This window comes from Pollicipes pollicipes, unplaced genomic scaffold (assembly GCF_011947565.3).
Source record: "Pollicipes pollicipes isolate AB1234 unplaced genomic scaffold, Ppol_2.1 Scaffold_7261;HRSCAF=8764_pilon_pilon_pilon, whole genome shotgun sequence".
NCBI classification, from domain to species: Eukaryota; Metazoa; Arthropoda; class Thecostraca; order Pollicipedomorpha; family Pollicipedidae; genus Pollicipes; species Pollicipes pollicipes.
Window position 1 is genome coordinate 48,028,254 of NW_023597054.1, and position 11,420 is coordinate 48,039,673.

The 11,420-nt window shown below is 52.2% G+C and overlaps 1 long non-coding RNA gene across 1 annotated transcript; it reads right to left on the reverse strand.

The window, feature by feature from the left end:
• Positions 1-4,555: 4,555 nt before the first annotated feature.
• LOC119112757 (uncharacterized) lies at positions 4,556-8,822 on the reverse strand. Its single transcript, XR_005095774.1, has 3 exons — positions 8,702-8,822; positions 7,011-7,149; positions 4,556-6,565 (listed from the first exon to the last, which is right to left on the reverse strand). It is a non-coding gene; the product is annotated as an uncharacterized LOC119112757 (long non-coding RNA).
• Positions 8,823-11,420: the final 2,598 nt, after the last annotated feature.

Consider the following 11,420-nt stretch of genomic DNA (forward strand, 5'->3'; position numbering starts at 1 on the left):
TTAGTATCTGCGGAGGAAAGTAAACCAAGTTTAACACAAAGTTCTCACCTGTCGGCTTTTGAAACGCTGCAGACGGGGTGCCGGTAGTGTAGTGGTTAACGCGTCTGCGTCAACCACTGCGCGTCTGGGAAACCAGAGGTACGGGGTTCGATTCCCCGCGGTACCCGCCCTTCCTGCCAGGGTGAGAGGCAGGCGACGCCATATAGGCTCAGCAGCTGAGTGCGTCGTAAAGCCCCAATGACACACATACACGAAACGCTGCAGCCAGATGCGTTGGCTCGGGGAAGATTTATGTCCGATAAGATAGCCATTGGGAATCAGTGACCGCATCATATAATTGTTTCAATGTGCTACGATATTATGCCTATTCTGATGTATTCTGGGGCTCAGAAAGTTATGTATATATATATATATATATATATATATATATATCCATATATTTGTGTGTGGGGGGGGGGGGTCCACGTGCGTGCGTGCGTGTGTGTGTGCGTGCGTGCGTGAGTGCGTATTTGCTTGCGTGCGTGCATGCGTGCATGCGTGCGTGCGTGCGTGCGTGCGTGTGTGTATGCGTGTGCATGCGCGTGGGTGTGGGTGTGGTGTGGATGCACTGCGGTGAGCAGTTTCCATCGATACCCGAGCTTTTAATGGACACCGGCGGGAAACCTGAATCCAATCTGCGCTCCCAAGCGCCACCCCCGACGCGGCTCGAGTTTAATTATACAAATGACAGGTGTAATTAAGGTTGTTGACGACGCACCGAAGCGCTCCAGGGACCGCCGCGCGGAGAGCGGAAGACACAATGTTTGTAAATGGCGGGCACGTATGCATGAGCTACCATAAAAGGGTGGTATATCCTCAGCAACTTCACTGAACTCGATGTCAGCAAGGCAATGCCCCGGTGTGTGGGCGCCATTTCGTCCACTGCCACACGCTGTTTTCCACACGCGCCAGTCAGCGCTGACGACTTGTCTTGAGTTCGATAAATTTTCCAACGTGATGTGAGTTAATTTGTCCCGAGTTAGCTCCATGTGTATCAGCGAGCTTTAACATCATCCGACCACAATATTTTCTTTTTACCACCTAGCTCAACCAGCGCTTACTGCACATTCAGCAGCTATATCCCTTGTTTTCATGTGTTTCGATGGATGGTGATGGATATTTTTATTGATACCTGTCAAGGTTGCAGTGCTTGACGCGGTCAGAACTGCCCGCTCGCTCACCTCGAGTCATTATTCCTCGGGGGCCGAGCATCGCAACCTCGCTCCCGTGTCACTGGAGGTCAGATACGCTGCGCTGCTCCAAGCCTTATCGCCCTTCGCCGTCGCATACCGATGGCGCGCAGCCGTCCGTGGCGAGGACCGCACGATCCAACAACGCCCGCCCCCACCACCTGCAGTCTGGCCGTGCCCGCTCACGCCGCCTGCAGTCTGGCAGCTCCCGCCTCCTCCGCCCGTAGTCTGGCAGCGCCCGCCCCCTCCGCCCGCAGTCTGGCCTCTCCCACCCCCTTCGCCTGCAGTCTGGCCGTGCCCGCTCACGCCGCCTGCAGTCTGGCAGCTCCCGCCTCCTCCGCCTGCAGTCTGGCAGCTCCCGCCCCCGCCGCCTGCAGTCTGGCAGCGTCCCCTCCCCTGCCGCCTGCAGTCTGGCAGCGTCCTCTCCTCCGCCGCCTGCAATCTGGCAGCGTCGCCCCAGCTGACGCCTGGCAACACCGGCTGCGCGCGACCGGCCATCACGTGACCTACCGAGGGCGCGCTGGTGACCGCGCAGCGAGACAAACAGTGGCGCGGCGTGGACTTGACGGCGTCAGCTGCACCGGTGATCTGTCTCGCTTGGACATCGAAGCGACGGTCGTGCTGCGGCATGGCATCCTGTGCGCGCCGAACGTCAGCAAGCGGGAATGCTTTAGCCCCGTGGCAATGGAGCGGGAGCTTTTCTTATGGGCCGGTGCTGGCGTTAGAACGTGGAGCATGTATTTGTTCTACCACAGGTGCGTTGTATCGGATTCTGCGATGCAGTGCCAGTAAACAGGTGGATCTTGGCTGCAGCGGAGCTTTAATGTAATTATTGCGTCACAAGTGTGACATTAGCATGCGTCCGAGGTTATTTATTAGGTTGGCCGTTTTTATGAACGATTTCCCTCGCTAAAGCATTTAAGACGATTGCGAACACTTCGACATGTCTTGAATTATGTACGGTAAGTTCAATTAAAAAATGTGATACACACCTAATGAACGTGCTTGTAAATGGCTTTGCTGCAGCCGGTACAGTGAGGTAAGATACAAAGATGCCTTTGCTTCTCTTTAACCTCAAACTGCATTTGGCGTCATTTCGTGATAGATCCAACAATGTCTGGACAATGTCGATTGACGACAGGAGCCTGTAGCGTGCACAGCGATGCACTCCGTGCTTCAGAGCGTGTATGTTAATCGTGACAAGTACGCGCATGCCTTGCCTTTGATCGGCCACGCAAAACATCCTGAAAACGATTAAGGCCATTTGCATGTTGAAACCTCGGCGTACCAGTGACGCATGATACCAGTATTGCAGTATCTAGAACGTATAGCTGAAATTGATTTAGTGGTAAAGGAGAATTTCGCACCATCCAGCAAAATGCTCGTGAAAAGAACCGAACTAGCGTCAGGAAACGCAGCATATCATCACCAATGATGAGAAAACTAGCAGCTCATCGTTAAACTATTTGTAGTCCGAAAGGCAAGCTTGCAGCATCGGCAAAAACAAAAAACGGTGGACGCGGTTCCCAGCACAGTGAGCAATGCAAATATTTGTGTTCTCTGCAGTGCACATGTGCACAGCAGGTAGCCGCTGGCTCTCTGATCACAAGTGCGGCACAGTACCTGTAACTCCCAACGTTCCACATTCCGCAGCGTTCACCGCAAGGCCTTGGTCAAGTGTGTCCTGCCGCTCCAGACAAGAAGAAGTTAATGAGTGCGCCACGCACGTCGTCGCGTGTTGGGATAGTCCACGATTGTCTGCGGCCAGTGGCGAGGAGTCGGCTGGGACACCGCGTCATGTGCCCCTGCAGCTGCACCTGTAACAACGCTCCCACGGCTGGGGCCACGTCGCGGGCGGTCGCTCGGTGGGAAATGTGAGCTTTCTGATGCAAACTCGACGCTCCCCATATGCATAATGATTGTATTTCGTGCACGGCTCGGGGTGGCTTCATCCGGTTGCTAGCTATTGGCGGGGTGGGCAATGAAAGCGGTGCCATGGTGTGAGAACGGCGCGGTTTCAGTTTACGCCACGGGGTGATAACTAGATTGGCACTTTGTACATGGCCCTCCATCGGTCGCTGCAGCGCAGAATGGCACTGTGTATCTAACTGAGCGTGGTCACGCGCACACAGAGAACACCGGGCCGCCACCCACTCGTGTTCCACACCAGAAGGAGTGGTCTGAATTCTGGAAGCACGTTCATCTGAACACTGCATGGACCGACGACTGACATTGGCGATCCTAGGCAAAACATAGTGCTCATGATATATTCGAAGGCAACTGCTGCCAGTTATCCACGCATCCGCCAATAGCTTCTTGCGGTCGATCTCAGCACTTCCTTGTTCGTGACATTCCTACCAAACCTAAGGCCAAAAAAGGTGGAGCAGATTGAATTACTGTCCCTTTATCTTTAACGACACACAGTTTACAGCGTTATTGTCAGACGAACAGCCTACGTCATCCCAAGAACAGCTGGACGATGGCCAGCCTTGGAGTACGCGGTGCGGCTCTTTCCAGGCAGCCATGATGACGTCACCGCGGCCCAGACGCTTGGCAGAAGGTGCAAACAACGCCGAATAGGCACTGAGGCATCCTTTGGCAGCGATAGTGAGTGGCAGCTGTGGGATTCTGAAGATCATAGCGGACCAAGTATTCACCTGAGCGAACCCTGTGAGAAAGGCATCCTACTCCACCCTTTGTCTTAAATGTCTGTTGCTTGCTTCATATTGACTACACGTCGGATCGTGGGCACTAAGGGTTTGGAGTGAACCGGAAATGGTTGTAAACGTTTTAAAAACCGCTTCGAATGACAGCCGAAATTATGTTGATGAAAATTTTGAAAAATAGTGAGTGCATCGCGTGCTCTTATGATTCAAAGGCCAAAAAGCAGCTTAAAAAACGCGCGATCGATAAGCTCCTGATTCGATGCGAGGGCAGCTGGCCCAGCGCTGCCGAAGCCACAGCCGGACGGGTCCCGAGCCAGAGCCGCGTCGGCAGCACTCCTGACGACATGGCGGACGCCTGTGGCGGCTGACCCGTCGGCGCCCGATCACTCACACAAACAGCCAGGCACGCGCGACGCGCAAAAACAAGGTCGTTCCACCGGTCGCTGCCCACACTCCGAGGCCCGGCCTCTGTGACGCGGGGTGTGTGTGTGGTCTTAAGTACCGGCGTTACTGCTCAGCGTGACGGGCTCCCGCGCACTGGTGATGCGGTGTCTTATAGACATGCCAGACAGCTACGCCACGAGGGGGCACAGGGTCATGGATGTCGTAATGCGGTAGCGTAAGCTGATCTGTTCAGGGCAGCACTATCAGTTGCCGGCTGGGCCGTTGGCCGGCCGGCATGAACCTTTTTTGAGACGAGCTCCCCTGCTCATAGGCTACAAGTGGTTATCATGACAAAGGAAAGCTCTAGTTGTTTGCATCGCGTAGTTATTGTTCACCGCCGAAATGTTTGTTTTATTTCTTGTTTCAAGTTTATAACACTCACTACGACAAACCAAAACACTATATTTATCTTAAAAGATCATGTAAGCCATTGTTACATCAATGATTCAAAAGACAAGGCATTGTTACAAAAGACCACAGTTCCGTAATTTGTGCACTTCCGCTCCTCAGGCTGCACCTAGCGTAGCTTTACAGCTGAAATATTGAACTCGTATTTAACATTGTGGGTACGCAATGGTTTTATGTAAACGCTTTAATATTGTGTCCACACTACTTGTGTAATTGTTCCGAACAAAACAATAACCACACGTTGGAACTGCTTGTGAATAAAATGAAGATAAACATGGACACGAGCATTCCATATCTTAAACCGCGATATCTTATACCGCATTGGGAGCTATCCGACCATCCTACATCCTTATACTCATCCTATAAGTTATCTTACCTTAGATAATAAAATTTCATCTGTGCTTTATCGCCGTCGTAATGCTGCAAGACATAAGGATGGTTTGGGATGCATGTCATATGAAACCAGTCCAATGCCATTTGTCTGCTGTCATGCACTGTCTTCATTCATGTTTTCAAGTATTCAACGACGTCTGTTTGAACCCGAGACCACTCAACTCGCAGAAATGCATTGTCAAGCCTCGTCCAGTGTGACTGGGATCAATACAGCCATTACCAGTCCGCTGCGACCCTGGCACTTACACTTATGTGCATTGCTGAAGCGTAAAATTGATAGCTCGTCCTCATCCGACACGTGTCCTTGGTCGTAAACGTAAGCTACGACCTTTCGCAGCCACGTGTATTACCATTCGAGGAAGCGATTATTGCTGTTTTGTTCCGGCTTGTTTCTGACCAAAGGTGAGCTGTTGATCTGCGAATGCTTCTAGACTGGAAGTGACAGATTCTCTGGCCGGGCGGCCTGGGCGCCCCTTGAGACTTATATACATGTAGATCAGAGACCGAAAGAAAGACGTCTCCGGTCTCCCGACTGTGTCAATTGCCGACGCGTATGCTGTTCGTATGCGTATGCGTAAGGTTATGCTGCCCGATATAGCAGCAATGATAAGGCCGTCCAATAAGGTGACATGACCTTCACTTAACATGACCGTGACCTAGATTGATATTGACCCTTGATCTATGCAAGCACTGCTCTTAGGATTCTGAACCGCACGAATGCCCTCTTTCGTTTAGCGCCGATTAGAAGACCCTAAGAACGACATTGCGGGTCTCACGGTGGCCTGTGTTACTTCTCGATTTTTTTGTTTGTTGTAATTTGCAATATATTTTGATATCTTTGTTACGTTATCAATCATGTGAGAGAGGTCAACTATACCATTCAGAAATAAGATTGACCTGTGCCGTCGAATGGCGTTGGGTCTTGTTCGAATTTAATAATTACGTACTGGCATCGCAGGACTAGGTGGCCACATTCAGCGAAACATCCCATGCCGAATTTGTCGACTAATCTGTTTTCAGATCGCCTGTCTAATCTCTGCGGCGGCAAACAGCTTAGTGTCACAGCGCTCAGCCGAGGGGAATGTTTGGACGCCACATGTCGTACGACAGTTGAGCAAGGGGCTGCGAGATGAGCGAAATCTGAGCAACGGACCGCAGAGCGCGCGCCAGGCAAAGGTCGCACGGGAAGGAGCGGAGTCGAGCGCGAGGCCAGGGTGCTGCCACGCCCCGCGGTAGGACAGTGACGGAACACTATCACTCCGCCATAAGTGCGGCCGGGCGCGGCTGCCGATATTGGAAAGGCGTGGGATAGAGACGGCGGCGGGCCCGCTTCGGCTCCGTGGCGGTCCGGCGTCGTCACCGGTCGTGACGTCGGTGGCGGCCGGTTTATTGGGACGCTGGGAGTCACTCCACGCTGCGGCGAGGCTTCAGGACAGGAGAGCGAGCTTGCGTCAGATGTAACACTCAGCGGCTAGCATGACGATGCGCTGTCCGCTTCCTCCTCCCCGCAAAACACCCTTGACTATGGAACAGCTTAAGCGCTTATCTCAACACGGCTGGACGCGGAAAAGCAAAGATTCAATGAACAAGAAAAGAATCAGATCGTCGAGATCGTCGATCCTTCAGCGAACGTCAGCGCGTGGCCGTCATCGCGATTATAAAACGGTTACGGGAGAAGCCGATCATTCCAGCTCGATGCGTAGAGCCATCAATGCCACTGCGGGGTGGAAATCGTATCGTCTTTTTCAAGTCGCAATCTGCAGACGCCTGAGGGTCTGGGCGAGGGCCGCGTGCATTGTACGTGGGGTGGAAGAGTATGATGGGACTGCTGCTATGTGGCCAGTTTTCAAGGCATGTGGACAGTACTCACGTGCTGGGCGCGCGCCGGGCATGCCACATTATATTCCGGCTCTGTTTAGTTCTTGTTCTGTTTTTGCGCATACGCTTTACTGACTTATCCACCGGCAACTATTTAAAGGGAGTGTTCCACATTTGTATGGAGTTTTTGTCTGAAATAGCCACCTTGAAGATAATTCGGTGTAGTTCACAGTTCTCTTCTTCTTGAGACCTAAACCCCTCTAGTTTCTGAGCTATACGCCCTCGAGGGTGTGCAGACTTTTTATTGCATACTATTCCATGGTCACCCAGGTATTCATGGCATCATGATAACGTGATTCACAACCTGTCATCCCATCGGCTGTGAGGCGACCAAGGCCAAGAAAAATATGATTATGGAGTCGTTAATATATGGCGTTTGTGAGCACGATTTCCAGATATAACGGCCGACTGTTGGTTCTCGATCAGTGCTGTGCAAGGTACGATGACGTAATCAATCAGTGACGTATTAATAATAATATTTATTTAACAGAGCAATTGTGTTGTCTAGAGCAGTCTTTTCCACTTAAAAGTACACCAATGGTTGTAAACGATCTTACTGTATCATACCTGATGCTTGTTTCAATATTCTGACATGTGGAATATTCCCTTTACGAGGTCGCCCGTCCCAGCTTCCGTGAGCGCTTGCATTCATTGATGCTGCAACCTTGCTGTTGTATGTACAACCAGCTTGCCAACGTCTTAAAGGGAGTATCCCACATTGTTAACACTCTTCACGGATCGTTAACGCGCGCTCAGTAAGGGTCAAACTGAGCCCTCCCCGAAAGCTTGTTTATAATTATTTTTGAACGGCGGCGCAAAGCCGCGTCAAACTTTGCATACTTGCAGAAAATTGAATAGTGGATATTTGGTATAAAAATGGATGCACGTTGTGAGGTCACTTGGACTGTTACAGATCAAATCGTTCAATGTGACGCAACAGTGAAGTGTTTGACAAGCCATACATATTTGAGATAGTTTCTTATGCAATAAACCAATTGAATTCACAACCATTCCCATTGACCTAAGGTCAGGTGTGAAGGTCAGACCGAGTTCAAAACTAGCCTTTTTTACTCGAGAGCTTGATTTTATGGGGAAGTTTCTGGTGCTCACTTCGAATTTATTAATGACGGGAACCGCAACGGACACGCTCCATGAACTTCTTAAATGTCAGAGTAGGTCACTGCCCTAAAATGACCCACGCCAACGTTTTACTTTGGGAAACCTGACGCCTACTGCAATCCTTGACGTTTATTCTAATGCCAAAATAGGAACCGCCTCGTAGGTGTTCGGTTACCATGACCTTATGGAGGTAAACAAATCACTGACCTTATTTACCTTTTGCTTAGAACGTTTTATAACTTTTAGGCAGTAAAACGTTTCAGACAATCATTTTTGGATTTGCCCCACCGGCAAACATAAGCACAAAAAAACACAACACAAGCATATGCTGATAAGATTGGATTGAAATATATCATATTGATTGGCTGATTGGATACAGTCACTGGTTGATGTCGATGTCAAATGGCAACGTATGATTGCTATTTTTGACCAGCTGTTTCAATGGCTGGTGCGCATGGCGTTGTTCGATAATAATTGTCGCATACGAGAATTATGGAATTTTGGGAGAACCAGCCATGATATCTTGAGTAGAACATAATGATCATATTGGTAAATATCCCTCACCTTTTTCCAGTCTTCACAACTGTGGCTCAAGTGCAGTGATTATCACGTAGCAGCGTGTGGAATGAGCCATGCAACAGCCCGCACTGGCAAAGCAAAATAAACACAAAAAGAAAATGAGCACGTTTACTAAATTCTCAAGTATGTTTCAAGGCGTTTGATGGTGGCAAGAGCGGAGAATAACAATGCATTGCGTTGCTCCTAAGCGTGCGCATTCGCGTAGGCACCTCCGTGTCGACAAATCCCGCGCCGCTCTCCCGCCAATCAACATTTGCGTGTGCACGGCGTAGGCGGCATATGACTAGGGGCCCTGAACACAGATCTAGTTGCCATCCTGACCTGTTGCCATGCTCCCATCTGGTGGGTCGAGATACGCATCGACCAACTGCCAACGCATCGCTATGGATGACGATCAGAGTCACCCGGCGCCGAGTGCGCCAGGATTCAGTTACGTCGGTGCTCGGGGGCATTGTGTGTATGTAAGCCAAACTCTTACATCGCCCGACCATGTAAGAGTTTGGCGTCGCATGAGCACGCAGCTTTGGTGGGATATCGGGACTGGAAGCAGGTCGGGGAAAAGCAAGTTTGAATGGCAATAATGATAGCCTTGGGTTCCGATGAACTTGGAAATGAAGATAAGAAGGACCATGAAATGCGGGATCTGTAACAACGTAAATCAATGCACCCTTGGCCAATCTCACGTCGCACGCCGACAGCCAATGTCGCTCCGCTTGGCTGCATTTTATAACTTGCAACGAACGCGATCGCCGGTGTTCAAGATAACGTCTGTTGGGCCTGATAGATTGCGTGCTTTCAGTTGAGCATAGACACGCTATGAAAAGAACTGCTGTGATGGGAACGCTTTGCGCAGTTGGGTGGCCTTGTGCATTCGTTTTGATCGATGGCTATCGTCATGCGCCACTTTCCGGGTGGTAGGTCATTTTCCATCGCTGTTGCTTACAATAGAACGATTACTAATCCTCAAGTGAAGCTTTCGCATCTGAGCCCTGAGCTTTTGCTGAGACGTGACCGTACCGCTTGTGATTTACAGCCAGCCGTCTCAACGTAGTTCCGCCGGCGTCGCATGCTCTAAATGCTGGGAGCGATAACGAGCCCGGCTGCCCTCAGTGGAGCGTGCAGGAGGCTCTCCGGCTGGGGAATGACGCTGCAGGGCCGGATGCCGCTCCGTAACAACACGGACGCCGCCGCATCGCTCGGGCACAAGCGGCAGGGCAGTCCCGCGCGAGGGCGTATTTCACCACAGCCGGCTGTCGGCGGCAAGCGGGTCAGGGTTGCCCCGCGTGAGACGTCCCAGCGCGGCAGGCGGGCCGTCTGATTCAGGGGTCTGTCCCACCGGCAGGCGCGCCGGCAGACGGACCGGATCCGGATGGGACACGGCCAGACGACTTTAGTCCGCCGTTCGGTCCGTGCGGGTGTAGAGAGCGTGAGCCACGCGTCCAGGCGTGCAAAGCCCATTTGTGAACGCCAAAGCGCCGTGTGAGCTGCTTTTCTAAACGTCGATGTTGGAAAGGGTTGAGCGGCACGCTTTCCGGGAAAGCTGATGGAATGATAATGCTTCGCACGCAGTTCACTTGAATCACAATCACAAGTTCATCACTTGAAATATATTATGCAACATACCTGAACTATCAAAATTCAAACTCATGAAACAGTGAGGCCCTGGAGCACCGACCTTATTATGCAGCCTCACTTTCACGGAAGCTGTTCGCCGCAACTGACACGGGGCCTGCAGCTAACACTCAGTAATGAGTAAGTCATCTCATTACCCGTCGTTACCAAAATTTCGAGTGAACACGCGGTACGACTGGCCGGTACTCATGCAGACGACATCGGCACAGGCCACGCTCGCGACATGGTAACGTTGACTCCGTGACTCCACGCACACCCCGAACCTGGCACTGGACGCAATGACTGCGTCCCGAGAAGCGCGGTGTGCATGTCGGCTCGGGGCGGCGTGACCTGCCACAGCCCTGCCATGTGCAGCCGAACGCCTCGACGCGTGCAGCGGGCGAGGCGAGGCGTTCAGGCGAGGCGGCCGGAGGAAGAGTTTCGAGCCCAGGTCGGCGGCGCTCGCTTGGCTGGGTGTCAGAGGTTAGTTTTACTGCACCCGTAGGCACGGCTGCAGGATGGCTTAGATGGTGTTTGCAGCTCAGTTTGGACATAGCTGTAAAGCGAAGAGTAAGTGTATATGTCTCAATACATTATGCCTAGAGCACGCACGTACAGAGGTGGGACTGGTGCGTTATCTGCAAACGCTTTTTAACGCTGCCTGGTATCGCACCTCTGCGGGCAGAGCGAATTGTGTCTGCGGCGACCGCCCCCCCCCCCCCCCCCCCCTCCCTCTCAAGGCGCCCATACACAGCCAGCAAAATTCGTTCGCGAGCAGCTGGCGCACGCTGTACTCCGCTGTCCGCTTTGCAGGCAGGCTGACGCTGGAGGGTAGGTGAGGGAGGGTAGGGGAGGGGAGGGGGGGGGGGAGTGTTGTGCCGTGGACCACGATTCTTGACTCTTCTCTCACCGGCCGCTGGGACCGCATAAACCCAGTGGCCGCCGCAGGCCGGCCGTGAGACCATAAACCCGCCGGCGCTGACTGGACGACGACGCATTGTCCTCGCGAGCGACGGCGGCGGGGCTGACCTTTCTTCGAGATCACACCGCCGCGGCGAACGTAATTGAAAGGCGGGTCGCCTCTGACGAGCAC